This window comes from Hippopotamus amphibius, chromosome 4 (genome assembly GCF_030028045.1).
Source record: "Hippopotamus amphibius kiboko isolate mHipAmp2 chromosome 4, mHipAmp2.hap2, whole genome shotgun sequence".
Classification (NCBI taxonomy): domain Eukaryota; kingdom Metazoa; phylum Chordata; class Mammalia; order Artiodactyla; family Hippopotamidae; genus Hippopotamus; species Hippopotamus amphibius.
This window is the reverse complement of record NC_080189.1, coordinates 91,896,219-91,920,284: the sequence shown is the minus strand read 5'-3', so window position 1 is coordinate 91,920,284 and position 24,066 is coordinate 91,896,219.

Here is a 24,066-nt window from a genome sequence, read left to right as displayed (position 1 = left end):
AGAAGTGGTTGATTTAAGCTGTGCTAATAGGTTCTGGCCTGTGGATGAAGCTTCTCTTATCCTTTCCTTTTTATTTATGTTTCTAAAATAACTCACCAACTTAAGATTGCTCTTCAAACTCTGAGAAATAAAAATGTGAAAACGGGGAGTGACAGAGAAAAGAGTTAACATACTAGTTTGAGTTAACATTATAAATGTGCCAGAATAACTACTCTTAAAATGCCTGGACAACATGGGAATGTGAGACACTGGAACTGATTGGTGGGGGAATTTGAAACCACCCAAGTTAAATCACGCATTTATCAATCTACTGATTCCACACGTAGGCAGAGTTGGTCCTTTCTTGAAAATATCACCTACAGAAGGAAGCAATAGAAGAAGTTGGGCAATAGTAGGAGGTGATAGATATTATCAACTAACAAAGTGTCATCATCTGTACTCTCTGTAGTAAAATACATAAAATATAAAATTCTTAAAGTAAATTCTCTCCACTTCTGGGAAATAAGCTAGAGATTGCTAGCACATCAACTGGAAAATAATTCCCTAAAGAATTGGGATCACTGCTAATAGCCAAATATGTCAAAGAAATCATAAAAATAAGGTCTTGGAATTTGATTAGAGCTAATCTAAATCATAAAACCTGAAAAAAATATAGTAGCATGCCAACAATTCACAAATTGTCATTAAAGTCTTCTGTGAGAAGGTTTTTCATTCTTGCTAATTTACATATCTAAAAAGGAAACACCCTTTTATGGGTGTTTATTCTGGAATATTATTGGAAAATTTTTTAAAAATTAAATAATTACTCTTTTAGAGGACAGTAGTCATATAATTCAAAACTCACTTTTTTAAAATTAATTAATTTACTTATTGGCTGCGCTGAGTCGTTGTTGCTGTGTGCAGGCTTTTTCTAGCTGCAGTAAGCAGGGGCTACTCTTCATGGCGGTGTGCAAGCTTCTCATTGCGGTGGCTTCTCTTGTTGTAGGGCACAGGCTCTAGGTGAATGGGCTTCAGTAGTTGTGGCTCAAGGGCTCAATAGTTGTGGCTCACAGGCTCTAGAGCACAGGCTCAGTAGTTGTGGCGCATGGGCTTAGTTGCTCCGTGGCATGTGGGATCTTCTCGGACCAGGGATCAAACCCAGAATCGAACACGTGTCCCCTGCATTGGCAGGCAGATTCTTAACCACTGTGCCACCAGTGAGGTCCCACAAATGCCTCACTTTTATAAGAAAATTTAATGAATAGGCTGGTTGGATATTTAAATATTCTTAAACACATGACTATAAACTTTTTTTTTGCTAACACAGGTACACATAAATGCATTTCTGTGCAGTAGAAACTGATACAAATAATTATCTTCATGTAATTATGCTTAAATACAGAAAAATTCATCTTTATTTTACTTGTTAAATATTCCTCAGTACTCTGTCCTTTGAATTCCGGTCTGCTCATTCCATGAATACCATCTCCATGCAATCTTATCCACATGTAGTATAATCCCTATATGAAATTATTGTTGTTTCAAGTCCCTGACATCTTGGCATCATCTGTTCATGCAATATGTCTTATTTTATTTTGATTGATGGAGAGCCCTAAAATTATATCAATAACTTTAAGAGCAAAAAAATTTCCCCTAAAATGTCCACAGCTTAGAACTATGCCTGACCACATTCAAACAACAATTTGATTCTATCAAGTTAGCTAAAAGAATACTTGTTCTAACACAGTAATCACTCATTTTTTCAAGAAATTTTGAGTGCCTACCATATGTCAGGCACTATGTCAAGATCTGAGACTAGAATAGTAAATAATATTTAGCATCTCCCCTAGTTATTTTGGAATTGCATTTGAGGAATCAAAAATGAAATAACTCAGTTTCATGTATTGGTGAATACTATTAGTTAGATAAGCCAAGAGTGGTAGGAAGAATACCTTGCCTCATGTAGGGTAATAGAAAGTGTTTGGTTTTGTTTTCAATTTTAAGAGGATAAAGCATTATATTTGATACTCGAAAAATTAGAGGAGCTATCCAGATTGGAGGAGTATGAAGTAGTAAGGAAATTCAAGACAGAGGAAGCAATCTGTGCATAATCTCTGGAGTCCAGGGAAAGAATGTGACGCTGTCTGGGGAGGATAAGATGCTCAGTATGACTAGGGTGGGGATGTGGTGTGGTGACGAGGAAAGTGCCTGGGGAGTTCAGGAAAAGCTGCATCATGAAGAGTCCTGAACACTGTAGAAGACCGACTGCTGCTCGTTGAACTAAGAAGCCAAGTCAAGCAAGCTCTCTATCCGTCAGCCTGAGTGAATGAGTGAGTCAGTGGGTGAGTGTGTGTGTGTGCTCTTCTTCCCTATAGTAACATATGTTGGGCATGTTATTGTTAATTTATGTCCCACCTATGATTTTCTTGGAATAAGTGTTACTCCAGGCAAAACCATATGTTTATTGTTCTCAAAGAACACAGTTACAGGTGAAGGAAGATGATGAGAAGAGTGATAATATTGATACGGTCAGTATGTTCAGGAACAGAAAAACAAGAAGTCCATTCCTCAGTCAACTGGAAATTTGCTATTGTCATTTGGGCCTCCAGTTTATTTGTTCTGTCCATTTTCTCCCATTTGCCGTCATCCTTTCCACACCCTTCCCACACTTCTAAGTCCTCATGACCTTCTTCCCTAATTCCTAGCAAGATCTGCTTTAAGGAACAATCTTCAGCCCATTCCCTGCAAAGCAGAAAGAATAATAACAACTTAAAAAACTTTGGTTTATGATAATATAATCTTCCTTCAAAAAAATCTATCTAAAGTTATTTAAAAGTTTTCTATTTCTGGATAACTATTTTTTGTGGAGGAAGTAGTGATCCTTTCAACAAACAATCTAAGAATCTTCTGTCTTCAAAAATTATTATAAATCAGAAGTGTGTTCTTCTGGGACCTAAGGAAATCACTGAATATTAAAACTCTATACGTGACTCTATACTAATACATTTAAAATGTATTGACGAGGAACCAAGAGAAAAACATGGCGCCAATTAGTGTGCCATTACAATAAATCAGAGAAGAAACAAGTGAACAAAAGCAGTGGAAACATGAATGAAAAGGAGTCATAGGTTTGAGAGAGATTTCAGAGTTAAAAACAGACTAAAATTCCAATTTCTGGTTTGAATGTAAGGAGCTTGGAAGTTACCACTGCATCCTAACAAGTAAATAGCTGAACAAATTGTAAAATCAACCACTCCTCTTAGTTCCCTAAGAGAAGTAAGATCACAGGGAAAATTGCTACTTCACCCCCAAATTGTAGAGACATAAAGGCAAATACAGCTTACCAGAATCACAATTTAACAGAGCAGAAACCTCTGTGGAAACAAGGGCCAGGGGAGGAAAAGCTAAACTGTAAATGACAAATTGCAGAGGCTCAGTGTGGACAGTCTGAGAGTTTAAAATTCCAAGGCAACTCAGTCAGGGGAGAGTTCCCATACTTTGACAAGTTTTACCTCCTGGAGCTTGATCATGTTCTCACAGTAAAAATCATCAAAAAATTCCTTCATGCTGCCAGCAAAGGAAGGGGAAAAGGAACTGTTTTGAAACATGCCAGAACACTCTATTCTTCTTAACAAGTTCTGTCCTCAGCAGAAACTACTTAGCCAGCACCTAACCTGCTTGGAATACAGTAAGTCCCCTACATACAAACGAGTTCTGTTCTGAGAGTGTGTTTGTTAAGTCCCACAAAGTTAGCCCAGGTACCCAACTAACGCAATCAGCTACATAGTACTGTACTGCAATAGGTGTATAATACTTTTCACACAGATACATAAAAAAATCAAATACAAAAAATAGAACATTTTTAATCTGACACTATAGAAGTACCTTGAAAAGTACAGTAATACAGTACAACAGCTGGCATAAAGGGGCTGGCACTGAGTAAACAGGCAAGAAGAGTTACTGACTGGAGGAGGGAGAGGAGGTGAGAGATGGTAGAGCTGAAGGATCATCAGCAATAGGAGACAGGGGGCAGGCTGCAGTTTCAACTCATGCCTGACATTGATGGAACACATATTTGTATCTTCAAAAGATTGCAACTTGAAGGTTCATATGTAGGGGACTTACTGTATATCAGAGCCTGACTGAACTGGGGGAAGGGAAATACCCAACTCCAGCCCACCCTGGACATCCTGTTCCATCCTGGTGGGGGAGGAAGGACTGAGAAGCACTTGTGAAGTTCAAGTCCAGAGGCACAGACTCACTAAACTGGCACCTAACTGCAGGACTGTAGAACACTTCTCTTCCCCCACCACACCTTTCCATCACATTACTAAAAGCCCATTACAGCAGTTCCTTTTACTGAATATAATTATAAGGTATGCTAAGAGGGGGAAAAAAAACAAAAACAAACACAGTTTGAAGAGAGAGCAAACATTAGAAACCAGACTCAAATACAGCAGGAATGTTAGAATTATCAGACTGGAAATTGAAAACAACTGTGATTAAGATGCCAAGGGATCTAGTGAATAACGTAGAAAGCATGCAAGAGCAGATGTGCAACGTAAGCAGAGATACATAAATCCTAAGAAAGAACCAAAAAGAAGTGCCAGAGAACAAAAAGACTAAGAGAAATGAGGAGTGTCTTTGAGGACTTAGTAGACCAGACACAGCTGAGGAAAAACATTTCTGAGCTTGAGGATATCTAAACAGAAATCTTCAAAAATTGCAAAAAAGAGAAAAAACAATGAATAAAAGCAGAACAGAATAATCAAGAACTGTGGGACAAGTACAAAAGGCATAACATATGTGTAATGGGAATACCAGAAGGAGAAGAAAGGAACGGAAGAAGTATTTGAAATAATAATGACTGAGAATTTCCCCCAAATTAATGTCTGACACCAAACCATAGATACAGAAAGCTCAGGGAATAGCAGGCAGGATAAATGTGAACAAAACAAAGCAAAATGACACCTACAACAACCTAGAATATTGTACTCTGAGAAATTATCCTTTAAAACTGAAGGAGAAAATAAAGAGGAACATTAGATGATGATAAAGTAGTCAATTCTCCCAGAGGACATAACAATCCTTAAGGTATATTTACCTAGCAACAAAAGGAGGACAAATTGATAAAAAATGTCAGAACAAATAGATGAATCCACTATCATAATTAGATGCTTCAACATCCCTCTATCAGAAATGGACAGATCCAGCAGGCAGAAAATTAATAAGGACATAGTTGAACCAACAATACCAACCATCAACTGGCTATCATAGGCATCTATAGGCTACTTCACCCGACAACAGCAGGATACAGCATCTTCTCATGTTTGCATGGGACACGTGCCAAGATAGGCCACAGTCTGGGCCATAAAATATATCTTTACAAATATAAAAGAGTAGAACTCACACAATGTCTACTCTCAGACTGCAGTGGAATTAAACTAGAAATCAATATTATTACAAAATGATAGCTGGAAATTCCCCCAAATACTTGGAGATTAAACAGCATACTTTTAAAATAATACAGGGTCAAAGAAGAAATCTCAAGAGAATTTTAAAATATTTGAACTAAATGAAAATGAAAACACAGCTTATCAAAATGTGTGGAATGCAGTGAAAGTAGTGCTCAGAGGATAATCTGTAGCACTGAATGCATATGTTAAAAAAGAAGATCTAAAATCAGTCATCTAAACTTCCATCTTGGGAAACCAGAAAAAGAAGCAACAAATTCAAAGTAAGCAGTAGGAAATAATGATAAAAATCACAGCAGAAATCAATACATTTGAAAATAAGAAATCAACAGAGAAAAATCAATGAAACCAAAAGCTGGTTCTTTCTTTATAAAGATCAATAAAATCAACAGGCCTCTAGATAGGCTAAGAAAAAAAGTGTACACAAATTACTAATGTTAGAAATGAAAAAGAGGACATCATCACAGTCCCCAGTGACATTAGAAGGAACAGCTCCATGCCCACAAATGTGATAATTTAGATAAAGTTGATCATCTAGACCTAATTTGAAAAGATACATCCACCCCAATGTTCATTGCAGCACTATTTAAAATAGCCAAGACATGGAAGCAACCTATTGATAAATGCCCATCAACACAGGAAAGGATAAAGAAGATGTGGTTCTTCTTTATACAATGGAATATTACTCAGCCATAAAAAAGAATGAAATAATGCCATTTGCAGCAACATGGAAGGACCTAGAGACTGTCATAATGAGTGAAGTAAGTCAGATAGAAAAGGACAAATATCATATGATATCACATATGTGGAATCTAAAAAAAAATGGTACAAATGAACTCATGTACAAAACAGAAATAGAGTCACAGATGTAGAAAACAATCTTATGGTTACCAGGGGAGAATACATTGTAGCAAATGTGCCACTCTGGTGGGGCATGTTGATAACGGGAGATGCTATGCATGTGTGGGGACAAGGGTGCAGGGGAAAATCTCTGTAACTTTTGCTCAATTTTGCTGTAAACGTAAAAGCGCTCTAAAAAATATATTATTAAAAAAAATGAATAGTCTGTGTTTCCTTGGACGTGGGAAAAGAATGGGAGTGAGTGACAAGAATGCCTTCCTTGATCGAATTAGGATGGTGCTATTCAGCATGCAAAATGCAGTGTGAAGTACAGACCAGCTGGAAGGTGTGGTAGCCTGTTTTGGCTTGGGGAGTGTTACTTGGTGTGTTTCCCCGGGAAGCCAACTCTGAAACAGTTCATGAGGGACTGCTCCCAAGATGAACATCTGTGGGGGAAGTGAAAGCAGCAGAATTAGGTAGAGAGAGAAGCTGGACTGCAGTGCAGTATAATAAAGTCTCAGACAACCCTTCAGGGATCCCTGAAAATGGGGAGGCCCTTTGGATTTGTGGTGATTTGAGGCGCCAGTCATTGGATGCAGACTAGCCCGCTTGGAGGCCTGTGACCTTAGGTGAGGTAGATATTTTCAGCTGAGGGAAATTTCTGGAAAGAACTGACAGCTCTCAGCTATCAGGCAGCAACATTCTAGCAAGTAGGGGAGTCCGTCCTTCAGTTCTGAAGGAGGGTGCTAGCACAGCATCCACACAGGAATATCTATGGACAATCCTAGACAACAGGACCATTAGGGTACCCACAGGATGAAGAATTGTGCTGGAGATATAATCATTACTGGTTACCTAGATGAATGCTATCACAACACCTCTTTTTGGCACAGGACCAAGAAGAACATAACTTTTTTTAACTGTTGTCTGCAAGGCACTGTTCTAATATTCTCTCATGTGTTGTTATTTCATTCACTTGTGACAACAGACTTTAGTCTTCATTTTTAGATAAGACGATTTACGCTCACTGAGTTGCTGGACTTTCTGTTTCCCTATATTGCTCACTAAGACAACTTTGACAACTTGATCTTCAGAGGGTAGAATAGGTCTGAATTATGACATTCTGTTTAGTGGGTGGCTTTGATGGAAATGTGACATTTGGAAAATGGGAAGTCCTGGGAGGCCTCTGAGCTTTTAAGGAAGAATATACCAAAAGATAGGACAAGAGATAACTCTCAGAGGGGAGGTAGGATGGTACAATCAACGATCTCACTCACTTTGAACTAGGGCAACTCTCTTTAAAAAGACTGGCCTCATGTCAAATAAAATTAAGTTGATGATTATTCAGTAATGTCAGCTACCCTTTCGAGGCCAACACTATGGTGAGTAATAAAGCCTTTTGTATAATAAAGTCAATGGTCCATTACTGCCCTTAATGGGAAATGTTTGGGTCTGCAGTATTTTTAAAGCTAAGAAAGAGGAAGGACAACCTGATTCTCACTTATTTTGCATGTGACCCAAGTTGAGTCAACACCTAACAATAATATATGACCTACACTTACCTAAAAGAAATTTTCAAATTTACATAGAACATATTTTCAATTTTAAAATGAGTGCAACCCTGATATCCTGGACATGTATGGGATTCATGTAACATTTCACATAGAAATAACTTCAACACAGAGAGAGAGAAAACAAAGAGTTTGTTGTGAAGAACGCTGAAAAGTCCTGGGAGACTTTCCCTTGAATATCAAAGAACTTTTGGCAATGTGGTGAGATACGAGACTAAACGGGTACACTGGACCCACACAGCAGAGAGATGAGAATGTCAAGCCCTCCAAATCAGTGGAGAGTTTCAAACTGGGCTTAGGAGAATATACTTAACCATGTGTGGAAACTGAATGGGAGAGGTAAGAGCGGCTGGGAAATCTATTACCATGGTCTAAAGATTTCATCATGGTCTGAACTCAGGGATGGCGGGTTGTATGTTCAAAAACCTCACGAGATGGTGTCATCCCAGGCCTAGATTTCTTTTCCATACTTCTAAAATATCCTCCGTTTTCAAAATAAAATAATGGTCTCTCTTTTGAGTACTAATCATGAATTTTCAAATGTTTACGTCACCTAAAGGAGATCTGCTGTTACAGCAAATTAGACAAATAAAATGTTAGTCATTTTCTATTTCAGATATGTTGTTCTTTTTTTCAAATATGTTATTCTTATTTTCTATGTCAAATCCTGTTTATAGATTCTATCATAGTCTCAATTCAGAATTTAAAATGTCTTAGTACCCCGTCATATTATAATAGCACAGCAAATTCACTGGTATTACTATTTGTATTTTACAGATGAACTAACTAGGCTCAGGGAGATTGGGTATATGATTAAATTCGCAGAAAGAGTGAAGGCAGGATTTTGAGCCTGACTCTCTGACTCCAGAAACAGATGTTTCTTTCACTGCATCAAGTTTTCATTTTATGTTCCTCTTTTCATCAAGCATCTATTACCTTTCTCTAGGTACAAGTTCTTGTGTTTGTACATTATTTTAAAATCACTTTCCCACATTTAATACCCTAATTCTCATCCTTATTTTCTAATGTTTTAATTACTGTAATAGACTGCTGACTTGATAATCTATTTCTCTTTCCCTTTCTTCCAAGCCAGCTGACATGGTCTTGGTGGGTTTCTATTCTTAAGACGTCACTTCTACTTGCCTCCTACCTTACTCAGAAATATTTATTGGCTTCTTCCAATCTTTATAGTAAACTCTCTACCTTAGAATACAATGCCCTTCACAATCTTGTTTCAATCTATTTTTCTAAATATATCTCCCATTGTTCCCAAATACACACACTCCTTGAGCCAAACTGATCTGTTCATGGTAACTCACCACACTGTCTCTTAAACTTACTGTGTCTATGGGGATTCCTGCCTCTGGTTCTCAGGACATGCAATTTCCTTCATCTGGAAAAGTCATAAGTGCTACTCTGTACTGAATTACTGTGAACCTCCAGGAACCATGCTAGAGTTTTACAGACATTATTTCTAATCTTCAAAAGAACATTGTAAACAAAAAAGCACTGGAAGAATCAACATAGTGAAAATGACTGTACTACCCAAAGCAATTTACAGATTCAATGCAATCCCCATCAAATTACCAATGGCATTTTTCACAGAACTAGAGCAAGAAATCTTAAGATTTGTATGGAAACGCAAAAGACCCCGAATAGCCAAAGCAATCTTGAGAAGGAAAAATGGAGTTGGTGGAATCAAGCTCCCTGACTTCAAACTATACTACAAGGCCATAGTGATCAAGACAGTATGGTACTGGCACAAAAATAGAAAGGAAGATCAATGGAATAGAATAGAGAACTCAGAAGTAAGCCCAAACACATATGGGCACCTTATCTTTGACAAAGGAGGCACGAATATACAGTGGAAAAAAGACAGCCTCTTCAAGAAGTGGTGCTGGGAAAATTTGACAGCTACATGTAAAAGAATGAAATTAGAACACTTCCTAACACCATACACAAAAATAAACTCCAAATGAATTAAAGACCTACATGTAAGGCCAGACACTATAAAACTCCTAAAGGAAAACATAGGCAGAACACTCTATGACATCCATCAAAGCAAGATCCTTTTTGACCCACCTCCTAGAATCATGGAAATAAAATCAAGAATAAACAAATGGAACCTCATGAAACTTAAAAGCTTTTGCACAGAGAAAGAAACCATAAACAAGACAAGAAGGCAACCCTCAGAATGGGAAAAAATAGAAGCCTATGAAACAACAGACAAAGGATTAACCTCCAAAATATACAAGCAGCTCATGAAGCTTAATACCAAAAAAGCAAATAACCCAATCCACAAATGGGCAGAAGACCTAAATAGACATTTCTCCAAAGAAGACATACAGATGGCCAACAAACACATGAAAAGATGCTCAACATCACTCATCATCAGAGAAATGCAAGTCAAAGCCACAATGAAGTATCACCTCACACCAATCAGAATGGCCATCATCACAAAATCTGGAAACAACAAATGTTGGAGAGGGTGTGGAGAAAAGGGAACTCTCCTGCACTGTTGGTGGGACTGTAAGTTGGTACAGCCACTATGGAAAACAATTTGGAGGTTCCTTCAAAAACTACAAATAGAACTACCATATGATTCAGTCATCCCACTACTGGGCATATACCCAAAGAAAACCATAATCCCAAAAGAAACTTGTACCATAATGTTTATTGCAGCACTATTTACAATAGCCAGGACATGGAAGCAACCTAAATGCCCATCAACAAATGAATGGATACAGAAGATGTGGCGTATATATACAATGGAATATTACTCAGCTATAAAAAGGGATGAGACGGAGCTATGTGTCATGAGGTGGATAGACCTACAGTCTGTCATACAGAGTGAAGTAAGTCAGAAAGAGAAAGACAAATATTGTATGCTAACTCACATATACGGAATCTAAAAATGGTACTGATGAACTCAGTGACAAGAACAAGGAAGCAGATACAGAAAATGGACTGGAGAACTCGAGGTTTGGGAGGGGGCGGGGGGTGAAGGGGAAGCTGAGACAAAGTGAGAGAGTAGCACAGACATATATATACTACCAACTGTAAAATAGATAGCCAGTGGGAAGTTGTTGTATAACAAAGGGAGTCCAACTCGAGGATGGAAGATGCCTTAGAGGACTGGGACGGGGGGTTGGGGGGGACTTGAGGGATGGTGGGGGGGGGGGAGTCGAGGGAGGGAGGGAATATGGGGATATGTGTGTAAAAACAGATGATTGAACTTGGTGTACCCCCCCCCAAAAAAAAAAAAAAAAGCAAACAACCCAAATGAAAAATGAGCAGAAGACCTAAATAGACATTTCTCCAAAGAAGACACACAGATGGCCAATACGTCCATGAAAAGATGCTCAACATCGCTAGTTATTAGAGAAATGCAAATCAAAACCTCCACGAGGTACCACCTCACACCGGTCAGAATGGCCATCATCAAAATATCTACAAATAACAAATGCTGGAGAGGGTCTGGAGAAAATGGAACCCTCCTACACTGTTGGTGGGACTATAAGTTGATGCAGCCACAGTAGAAAACAGTGTGGAGGTTCCTCATAAAACTAAAAATAGAATTAACATATGATCCAGCAATCTCACTCCTGGGCACATATCCAGACAAAACTATAATTCAAAACACCCCTATGTTCATAGCAGCACTATTCACAATAGCCAAGACATGGAAACAACCTAAATATCCATCGACAGATGAGTGGATAAAGATGTGGTACATATACACAATGGAATACTACTCAGCCATAAAAAAAGAATGAAACAATGCCATTTGCAGCAACATGGATGCAACTAGAGATTATCATACTAAATGAAGTAAGTCAGAAAGAGACAAACACCATATAATATTACTTATATGTGGCATCTAAAATATGACATAAAACACACTCATGGACGTAGAGAACAGACTGGTGGTTGCCCAGAGGGAGAGGGATGGAGTAGGAAGTTGGGATTAGCAGATGTAAGCTTTTACATGCAAAATGGATAAACAACAAGGTCCTACTGTATGGCACAGGGAACTATATTCAATATCTTATGATAAACCATAATGGAAAGAATATTTTAAAAAAAAGATGTGTGTATATATATATGTACAACTGAATCACTTTGCTATACAGCAGAAATTAACGCAACATTGTAAATCAACTATACTTTGATAAAAAATATTAAAACTGGAAAAAAAAAAGAACATGTAAGTCTCTCAGTCCTTAAATACTAAGAAATTTGTACAAGATGACACAACTACCAAGAGAATGCCATGTCTACTTACAAATTACGTGTCCTTTCAGTATCCTACACTATGTTCTGAATGCCTCCTTTTTTTATTTGAAATTTTATCTATAATTAAAAGTATGGGTAAAATCATAACTTCTTTATATCACATTTCTTATATGTAAAAGCATGTAAAAGTCATAGGTCTCTCCTCTGAATTCCTTAAATCTTGAGTATGTGGGTAGATATGATTCTTTTGACATTAACCATAAACCTTATATAGTTCTCTGTTCATGTATACTTGTAGTTTTGCCCTAACTGTATTTTATATTCTTTAAAAGTATCATTTTCCGGTGTGGCTACAGTTCAGAAATGTAAGTAGGGTTGAATAGGCAGAGAGATCATTTGACGATTTGCCAGGGAAAGGAGAATTCAATGAAGATGTGAAATTATTCTTTAGCTAGCACAATGAAGGGCAAGAAAAACGCACAGTCATTGAAACAGATTCATTTCTCTTCCTGCTCCCATCAAACAGCCAGTAATGTCTCTCTAACCCACGTGTGGGTAGAAAATAGAAATGACAACAAACAAGAGGGAAAATACGGGGGGCAGGGCAGGGGGGTGGTGTTAGCATTGGTAGACCAATGGCTTTGTGACTACTTTCGGCTTTCACGTGCTTCGGGTAGTACAGAGAAAAGGAGGAAATAGCCAGATTAGGATTCATGTAGCCTGAGTCATAGAAATGGGGCCAAAGTTGACATAAACAGTGAAGTTTTGCAATGGCTGGGTGAGGTCTGAATCTGGAAGCAGTGTTCACAGCAAGGGTTTGCGGGGGTGAGATGATGGATTTTGCAGAGGGAAGTGACCCAGGAAATCTTAGTGTCCATATGCAGGCCAAACATGTAATATCAAAAGGCCACTTGCAGTTATTTAAATAAAAATCATGAATATTAAATAAAACATAAAATTTAGTTCCTTAGTTGTACTAGTCACACTTTGTGTTCATCAGCCACACACAGCTAGGGGATGCTAATTGGGCTGTGTAGATACAGATCATTTCCATTCACTGCAAAAGAGTTCTGACTAAAGCACAAATAACGTATAGTATTCTTACAGATTTGTTTCCAAAGCCTAAGCCTGTCAATTAGTATGAGTAATAAGCTGGATATGTGAATAATTTAAATAAATTGCAATAAGTTCAATTAGTATTATAAAAGTGGTGCCAGTAAAATTTTCTTTTTTTCAGAGACTATTACTTTCAAGTTAGGATGGAGTTCGAAATACTTGATGCAGTGACATTTGAATTGGGCACTAAGACATTTTTTAAGTTGAGAAAGGACATTGTGGCAATAAGAATAGCCCAGGGTTAATAATGAAAGGCATAAAGGCTCACAAAACGTGTGAGAAATAGTAAGGAAATCATTTTGATTAGGATTTGGAATATAGGAAAGAAATGTAAAATTTAGGAGAAAGGTGGATTGAGATCAACTAGTGTAGGCTTAAAGGTTTGTCAAATTTGAACAATCGATGTGTCATAAGAGACATTGCCATTTGTTCCTCAGGAATATAAATCTTCCAGCCCCATGATGCCAGATTGAATAAGAATGTAGTTAAAAGAAAAGAGGAAGAGAGATTCTTTAAGGGACTGCCCTAACGGTCAGGGAGAGAGAGGGAACTCTGTGGCTAAGGGAGTTGCCAAAGGAAGCAGAAAGGGAGGAAAGGCTTCGAAAGCATTTTTGTGTGCTATCAAACTATATTAAATACAGGAAGAAAGGATGAATCAGAAATGGCTCAGATTTCAGTTGTGAGGGACATTACACTGCTGCTTGAGGGAATAGGGGAGGGGTCACCAGGAACTATTTTCAAACACTTTCATTTTGAAGTGCTATAGGACTAGCTGCAAATTGAAGTGGGGGTGGTCTAGATGGAGGTAAACATTTGGGGTAAAAACTTGATTTTGTGATCATAGAACCCTCAAGAGGAAATGAGATTGCCTGGAGAAGGAGCAGAGGATTTAAAAGAGAGGAACATGAAACACTCTGGCTTTAGAAATGAGTAAGAGAGAAAGAATTTAATGATGACAAGACATGAAGGCAGAAAAGGATAATAGCCATAGCGTGAAAGCCCCTGAGAGAGGCTTCAGAGGAATGGGTGGTTACCAATCTCCAAATTCACCAAGAATTCAAGGACAACCCCTCAAAGAATGTGGAGAACATCAATGGCTGTTGAAACATCTCTGATAGAGCTGGATGGGTGGGGTTGCCTGGCTGACATAAGGGGATATTTAGATAAGAGCTGATAAGGAAGTAGGTCACTATTTTACTCTTTTTCTTTTTTTTCTCGTGTCTGCAACATATGTCCCCACTCTTACTTACTATTTCCTGAGAAAAAAGAAGCAAGCAGAAGAGACACTTCTCACCTGATCTCTATCTGCTTCTGTATTTATTTACTTTCCTTCTCTCTTGTTACTCTGAATGAGCTGTCTGGTGTTCCAACAGAAAACTACCATCCACTGTGCACTATATCCCATTCGTCTTCACCTACTTAAGGATATCAGTTTGACAATACCATCCCTTCTCTATTATGCACTATCAAATTTTACCATTTTTCCTCTTCAATGTATCTTTCTCATCAGCATACACAAAAGCATCCTTTTTTTTTCTTTAGTTGGGATACAGTTGCTTTACAATGTTGTGTTAGTTTCTACTGTACAACAAAGTGAATCAGCTATATATATATATATAAAAATATACACACACACACACACACACACATATCCCCTCCCTCTTGGACCTCCCTCCCATCCCATCCCCCACATCTAGGTCACCACAGAGCACCAAGCTGAGCTCCCTGTGCTATACAGCAGGTTCCCACTAGCTATTTGTGTTACACATGGTAGTGTAGATATGTCAATCCCAATATCCCAATTCACCCCACCCCCACTTCCTCCTCCCCATGTCTACATGTCCATTCTCTATGTCTGCACCTCTATTCCTGCCCTGCAAATAGGTTCATCTGTACCATTTTTTAGATTCCACATATATGTGTTAATATACAATATTTGTTTTTCTCCTTCTGACTTACTTTACTCAGTATGATGCAGATGGACCCAAAGCATCCTCTTTTGATCAGCTTCCCCTACCAGTTACCATGCTAGTCCTCTCCTTTCCTGTACAGGAAATCTCCTCGAAAGCAATGTCCATTGCAGTCTCTAATTTATTTTTTCACTCTTAATACTGCCTTGAAACCACTATTATCCAGGTCAATATTTCTAAATTCTGTATTGCCTCTAGAATCAGTCAACAGGGGACTCTTCCCTTGGCCCCACAAGTTGGAAAGTCCTGCTCTGGCCCTTCACAGGCTGAGCTTCTCCCCAGCGGAGCAAGGAGTTCAGGAGGCCAAAGGGAAACGCACACCTGGAGCCTACACTCCTCTTCCAGCCCACACTCCAGGAAACCAGAAGCCCAGAATTTCCTAAGATCACGTAAACCCACTTTAGGCTCTGCATGGGCCTCTTCTGTGAGTCTGACCACTCAAGAGTAGGTCACACCACTGATACACTTACCCCTAGGCCACAGGGATTGCCAAAAGGCAGCTGTCTGTCAGCTGGTAACAGAGCTTGGCCAGGGCTGGCCTGTGCAAGAGTTCTCACAGCAGAGCACTGAGTGCACAGTGGGAAGAGAAGGCGAGTAGGATCCTTACACTTTCATATTTCAGTATGGAAGAGGATGCAAATTATACTAAATTTGAACATGTCTTTTCACAGTATTATAAAGTTACTTTTTTTTAAGTAAGAGGAAAGAATTTTTAAGTTTGTAAGCTTGATTTATAACATAAATATTTAAATATGTAGTATGCATGCTTTGAATGATACTCTGGCTCTGGAAATGTTAGATGTAGGCCTGATTGGATTCAATGATTAATTCTTAGTATATTTTTTACTTGATCAGTCAACAGAACTTGACAAAGTGAGTTACTCCGTTCTCTTAAGACCCTTTCTTCCTTTGGCTTCTAGGAGGACAATCTATTCTCTAGATTCTTCTCCTTCCACATTAGCAACAACTTCTCAGACTTCTTTAAATGACCTTGGACACAGTTCCTGAACCTCTTTTCTCTCTTTACATGTTCCCTTGATTATTTCTACTTTCGTAGCTTTAAATGTCATTATCTGTTGATGACTCTCAAATTACATTCTAGCCCTCATATGATATCAGTTATAGGTGGAATCTGAAAAAATGATACAAATGAACTTATTTTCAAAACAGAAACAGACTACCAGACAAAGAAAACACACTTATGGTTATCAAAGGGGAAAGCAGTGTGGGGATGGGAGAGGGATAAATTTGGAGTTTGGAATTAACATACACACACTACTATATATAAAATAGGTAAACAGAAAAGACCTACTATATGGCACAGGGAACTACAGTCAATATCTTGTAATAACCTATAATGGAAAAGCATCTGAAAAAGAATAGGTACATATGTATGTGTATGTATAACTAAATCACTTTGCTGTACACTTGAAATTAACACAACATTGTAAATTAACTATACTTCAATTTAAAAAATTATACTCTAGCTAGAATTCTGACACTGAAACACATATATGGATGGCCTGCTTGAACACTTAATTTGGCTAATAATTTTTCAAATATGATTTTCAAAATTGAGCTCCTGATCTTTGTCCTCCAAATCTGCTTGTTGCATGGTATTTCTCATCTCAATATGTAGAAACTCCATTCTTACAATTACTCAAGCTCCTTTCATTACCTTAAACACTGTGCCTCAAACCCTGCCAGTTCTACCTGTAAATATGTATCTAAAAACTGTCCATTTGTTACCATGGCACTAATCCAGCCTAAATCATGTTGCCTTTCACCTGGAATTATTGCAAAATTTTCCTAATTTTCAACATGTTGTCTGGAATTCTCCTGTTAACATGTTGGTTCTATCAATTTATTTCGTTGCTCAAATCCCTGCAGTGTTTTCCAGCCTCTTACAGGGTTAAGTCCTGAGCTAATTTAGGAGTCCCTCAAATGTCTCTGCCCAAATGTTACTGACGTGAACATTTTGCTGCACCACTAGGAGCTCCTTTCACGACTGAGACACTTGTTCTCCAGCTACTGGCAGTGTTGGCAGTTGAGTCCCTCCCTGGGGAGGGGTCCCTGACCAAAAAGAGGTGCCTTGCCAAAGGTGTTCTCCAGTCCCCTTCTTCATGAAAATCTGCCTCAGCTTGTTTCCAGGAAACTTAATCTGAGAGAGTTGGTATCAGGAGTGGTCCCAAGAAGCAGACTGTAATGAGATATTGAAATTAGATTATCCATCCCTCACCCTCAACCTGCAGCCAGCTGGCCCCATCATGGGTAGCAAGTTTATGACTGAGGGCCCCTGGCTTGCAGTAACAGTTAAGTTTTGTAAAATTTCACTGGTAGTAATCTGAGATGGGATATCAGTGAGAGACAAGATACAAGTGAGAAAAATCTCAGCATTTGAAAGAGTTCGGACAAGTAGAAATAAGGACTGTAGCATCGTGGCTGTTGCTGGGAGCTATCAATTCACCGAAGAAAGACGATGGAAGGCCAAGGATAATTAATCACCAACTTGATGCCAAGTAAAAAAAATCAGAGGATCTCCTGTGCTGCATAAAAAGAGTCTGTCATCCTCTGCCCTGGAGATGAAGGTGGAAAAAGTGATCACCCAGGCACAGGACTTAATTATACGGATAGGAGACTTCCACGGAAGATTGAATTTTCAACCCTGGCAAGACTGTTACACCAAAGTCAAGATCTTCATGGAAAGGAATGGGACCTAGATAATTAGAATAGCAATGCCTGAGTTGATACATAAAAAAATCTTGACTCCTTAGATTCTATTTGGACCCTCCATACTGGCAAAAATGTTACATTCTTTCCCTTTAAAAGTAGCACCTCAGGGAATTTCCCTGGTGGTGCAGTGTTTAAGAATCTGCCTGCCAATGCAGGGGACACAGGTTAGAGCCCTGGTCTGGAACGATCCCACATGCAGAGGAGCAACTAAGCCTGTGCACCACAACTACTGAGCCTGAACTCTAGCGCCCATGAGCCACAACTACTGAGCCCATGAGCCACAACTACTGAAGCCCACACGCCTAGAGCCCAAGCTCCACATCAAGAGAAGCCACTCTACTGAAAAGCCCACTCACCACAACAGAGTAGCCCCTGCTTGCTGCAACTAGAGAAAGCCCCCACACAGCAAAGATAGACCCAATGCAGCCAAAAATAAATAAATAAAATAATAAATCTCAAAAAAAATTTTTTTAAAAAGTAGCGCCACCTCTTGCATGAAGACAATGCAGAGTCCATTGTCTTATAACATTCAATCTTATGATGATCTATACCCACTGAATGTATAATTGGAATGTGTATATGTCACAGTTGGAGTGAATATACATGGCAGAATCCCCATTTTGCTTTTTTGGCTTGTACAGTAAGAGTTAGCTAGTGAGGAAAGTCAGATGGGGGCCTCTGTTACTGCCCCACCTAGTCCCCAGCTGTCATGGTCCTTAAACGAGGTGGACTGCCCCAGTCTTTGTGCTCCATCTCAGTATAAATCTGCAGGACCATCTCAGCTCTGAAGCTCCCCAGAGGGTTGGCTAAGTTGCCTGTTGCAACTGCACTGCACTCCAATTTCTGCTTCTGCCAATATTGCTTCCTTCACTCACTCACATGGATTATTCCAAAGAACACTTTCCAATAAACTTTCTGCATGCCTTTTTCATATTAAAGTCAGTTTTTATGGAACTTGACCCAAAACAATTACCTTTTCAGTTTGGTCTTTCCTGGATTATTACACAAAATTCTAATCTCTCATCCTGACCACCACTCCCATACTCCTACGTCCCTTCTCTGGTTTTTTTTAACACTTGTCACCATCTATAATTCTGTACACTCTAAATATTTAGTGTGTTTATTGTCTGTGTGAACCCGCTACACACTCACACACTAGAATTTAAGCTCTGTGAGAGGAGGCAGCTAATTTGTTTACTGCTGAATCTCCCATGCCTGGTACGTAACAATCATTAAATATATCAACTGTTGCATAAATGAATTCCTACAATTCTAGAGGTAATATTTCACTTTTGTAACCATTTGGGAAGGAGAATCGTGCATTTCCAAAATGGAGCAAAGAGCTGTCAAGTAGCATATATCTACTGATCACTCACTATTCATTAATTATTTCAATAAACAAGATTTTCTTTTAGGTACTCTCAGTTTAGAGCCTGCAAACAGAAGAGAAGGACCAGAAGGCATGGTCACTGCAAAATACTCTGCCTAGTTAATGAGGATGCACAAACTGACCGGCAGCAGATTGCTCTTAGGGATTTGAAAAGTAAAGAATCTCCTAATGGGGGATAGTAGATATGAGGCAGAATGGAACCTAATATCCAGATTAGGTTCTCTCTTAAAAGATGATTATACGAGAAAAAGTCAGAGATGGAAGAACAAGATATTCCCAGTGAGAAAAAAAAAAAAGCATGAGTGAAAGCTAAGTTGGGACACCTAATTAGGAAGGAGGTAAAAGGCTACCTTTAATAGAGAATGTGTTATAAGAAGTCATGGAAAGTACATTTGGAGAGTTGGGTAGTGCTGTCTAGATTACTGACTGTATGGTGGTAGGATTAATATAGGAGACGGTGATAAATAAGACGTTTTTTGTTTTTTCAACAGGAAAAGTAGTATAATGAGACTTGAGTTTGAGTAGTTTACTGTGGCACAAGCAGACAGGTTAGACTGGGATAGGGCAGAGACTAGAATCATGAAATATAAATACAAGGTGGTTGCAAATAATCAGGACTAACGTTACTGAGGAGTAAGATTAAGGTAGTGTATAGTAGAAATGTTCCATTAAAAAGATACAAAAGTTTTTTTTAAGTGACAGAATTTGGGACAGAAAGAGGTCCCTTGGGAAATAATGATCTCCTTTGTCAATTAGGCTTGTAACATTTTTTTATTTCTGATAATCATTGTATATAATTATATCCTAATCCATAAAGAGGAATATGTAGAAAAATAAAGGTAGAAATCAACTCCAATGAATAAAAATACATATTTGCATTACCTCAAGACATAAGAGCTGCTTAATGCTGGCCCTGTCAATTTATTGCACCATCTGAATGTGCTAACTTGAAACAGCAAGTTTTGCCCTATACCCTCCAGATGGAAAGACTGCCCTCAGGAAGTCCCCAGAGACATGAACCCTCTGGAGCATTTGCCATTCACAGAGCTCCCAGATGTGCACATTTGAGTACCATTAGCAAAGAAAGGATGGTTGCTTCAAATTTCATGGGAATATACAAGGATAAAGGTCATTGCTAAGGGAGCCAGGACTCAAACCACACAGGAACCCAATGCCTGAAGTCAACGCCTCCTATTAGATAGGTAAACAAAATAAAGAATAATACAGATGGTAGCCTGTTTTGACAATTTTCACAAGGAGCTGAGCCATTGAAGCCACTTATTGAAGTCAGCCACATGTCACAATCTCAGAGGAAATGCAGCTTGATGACTATGTAAGACCCGGTAATACTGGCAAGGGAAACATCTCTAAAAACGTAGGTTGAAATCTCAATACTAAAAGTAAATGATAAATACTCACATCATATCTCAAACTAGATGTTGAAATTTAAATGTAAAATATTTATATCAAACTGTTTAAAGGCTAATGTCCAAGACTGAGGATTCAACAGAGAATCTGTCCTAAAATAGCAAGGGAAAAAATTACCACAGGACACAAGGTTGTGGTATTTCAGTGACCTTCAGCACCGAGGACTCACATTCTGTATTTTACCTCCTCAGTTTTCTTTCTTGCATAGCCTGGTGCACAATCAGATTGATACTGTGATTTGTTTTTTTTAAAAAAAAGGCAACAATGTTCTTAAAATCATTTTTTAATGATTTTAAAAGACCAGGATGCTCCAACAGTGTGTCTTGCTTTCTGTGTGTATTTGGGTTGTGCATACGTGTATGTGTGTGCACGTGCGCACACACACAAAGCAGTCTGCCTCTTTTAGCTGGTCAGTATATAAAACTCTAACATGATAGGGTCTTGGATAACTTTATGTGTCTTGTTTTTTGTTTTGGTTTTTTTAATACATCTTTATGGAAGTATAATCACATTACAATGTTGTGCTAGTTTCTGCTGTACAACAAAGTGACTCAGCTATATGTATACATATATGCCCATATCTCCTCCCTCTTGAGCTTCCCTCCCAACCCCACTCCTCTAGGTCATCACAAAGGACCGAGCTTATCTCCCTGTGTGTGCAGCAGCTTCCCACTAGCTATCTATTTTACCTTTGGTAGTGTATATATGTCAATGCTACTCTCTCACTACATCCCAATTTCCCCTTCCCCCTCTGTGTCCTTTAGACCATTCTCTACATTTGCATTTTTATTCCTGCTCTGCCACTCCGTTCATCAGTACCATTTTTCTGGATTCCATATATACATGTTAGCATATGGTATTTGTTTTTCTCTTTCTGAGTTACTTCACTCTGTATGACAGTCTCTAGGTCCATCCACCTCACTACAAAAAACTCAATTTCATTCCTTTTTATGGATGAGTAATATTCCATTGTATTTATGTATGACATCTTCTAAGATCAGGAACAAGACAAGGGTGCCCACTCTCTCCACTATTATTCAACATAATTTTGGAAGTCCTAGCCAAGGCAATCAGAGAAGAAAAAGAAATAAAAGGAATCCAAATCAGAAAAGAGGAAGTAACACTGTCACTGTTTGCAGATGACATACTATATATAGAAAATCCTAAAGATGCCACCAGAAAACTACTTGAGCTAATCAAAGAATTTGGTAAAGTAGCAGGATGCAGAATTAATGCACAGAAATCCCTTGCATTTCTATACACTAACAATGAAAGAGCAGAAAGAGAAATTAAGGAAATACTCCCACTTACCATTGCAACAAAAAGAATAAAATGCCTAGGAATAAACCTACCTAAGGGGGCAAAAGACCTGCAGAAAACTATAAGACACTCATGAAAGAAATCAAAGATGAAATAAACAGATGGAGAGACATACCATGTTCTTGGATTGGAAGAATCAACATTGTGAAAATGACTATACTACCCAAAGCAATCTACAGATTCAATGCAATCCCTAACAAATTACCATTTTTCACAGAACTAGAACAAGAAATTATACAATTTATATGGAAACACAAAAGATCCTAAATAGCTAAAGCAATCTTGAGAAAGCGGTCATCATTTTCTTAGATCTAGAAAGTCATAATCCTACGTGAAACAACATGCCTTAATAGCTGTATTAACAACCTCAGCTCATTAGTGAAGCTTCGTCCCAGGCACCCAGGGGAGAGGGATGGGGAAGAAGCCTTTCTCTTCTCTCTGGCTCTCCCCAGCCTCCCTCCCTTAAATATAGACACATCTTGCATGTTATGTCAAGATTATTTTAGTCACTGATGAAAAAATCACATAATAATCTCATAAAGTTGATGACTAAACATCCTGGGTTACACAGAAAAGTGGAAATTCGTAATTGTACACAGTGCAGAAAATACACAATTCTACCCCTGAAGGAGTTGGTCAGTTTTCATCTGTAACCCACTTAGGAAGTCTTTGTAAAATACATACCCTGTCAAAGCCAGGATATGTCCCCACCCAAAAGCTGTGGGGTATATTTACTTGAACGCAGTTATACAAAGTACCTTACTCATCCACAATTGCTATAGAACATACAAGAGACTTTTATTTTCAAGGTACTTTATATTCAATTTTTATGTAGAAGCAAAAGGCAGAAAGTTTTAACGTTTGTGTTCTTTCATGTTGCGGTTAGCGTGGACTCCGCGTTCATGGGTGAATATAAATAAAGCATGCAGTGCAAATCTTGTTCTTTTAGGGCAGCCCCTTTGCATTGTAAAAGCAACACCACATGATCTGCATGGACCCTCGCATACTTACCTTTCCACATTATTATACTATCATAGCATGACTTTGGACGGATGAAACCCAGAAAGCTTTGACTATGCTTATGTTATTGACAGCCTAACATTTTATGTGAAAAAGTAAACAAAGTAGGACCATGTATTGAATTTGGCAGCCTATTTCCTTGTTGTATGAGTATGCAAAAATCCACCTGTTCAGACTTTGCCCGTGATCCCACAAGAAGAGCCCTGACATGCTGATGGACTGACTATATTCTAACATTTCCCGGTTAGGCACGTTCACAAATCCCAAAATGTGCACTGAGACATTTGCCTGCTGCCACAGGTAGCCAACTCTGTTTATGAGCAAAACACTACCTGACTACCTAAGTGCTTCATGCTTCATAGAAACAAAAAATCGTACAATACAATCTCTGTCCCCAAGTTTGCAGATCATCAAGAAGGACACGACATCTAATCAAAAGGCATGAAATATATTTAGGTATATTTACTGTTCTTACTTTTCAGGAAAAACCAAATGGCCTATTGCTTTTTATTCCCTCGGTACCAAATCAATAGAAATCCTTCCAGCGTAGCAGCTGTTGCTTAATGGCCCCGAAGAGTTAATGCACTGCTTGAATCAAACACATTTTAGTGTCTACACCAAGCGAGACCTCAATTCATGTTGATAGAGTGACTTTCTCACAAGCAGTAAAATCTCAATTTATAGAAATCGATCCTATGAGACAAAAATAAATTTAAGAGCACCTGTGTGTTGAATTCTATGATTGACAACACAGCAATGTGTACAGATATAATAACTACATGTATTTCTTTCCATTTTTAAAGTAAAAGGTGTTTTCTAGTTGGCTGATAGGTATTAAGAGAGTCTCAATCATTTTGAGTCATAATCTTAGCAGAGCAAGGCTATAAATTTGGGTGATTCAATGTAAATATTCTGATAGTGATATCAGAGTGATTATGTAGAATGTGAAGACCCAAATATCTAAAGACACAAGCTTGTTCATTGGTAAT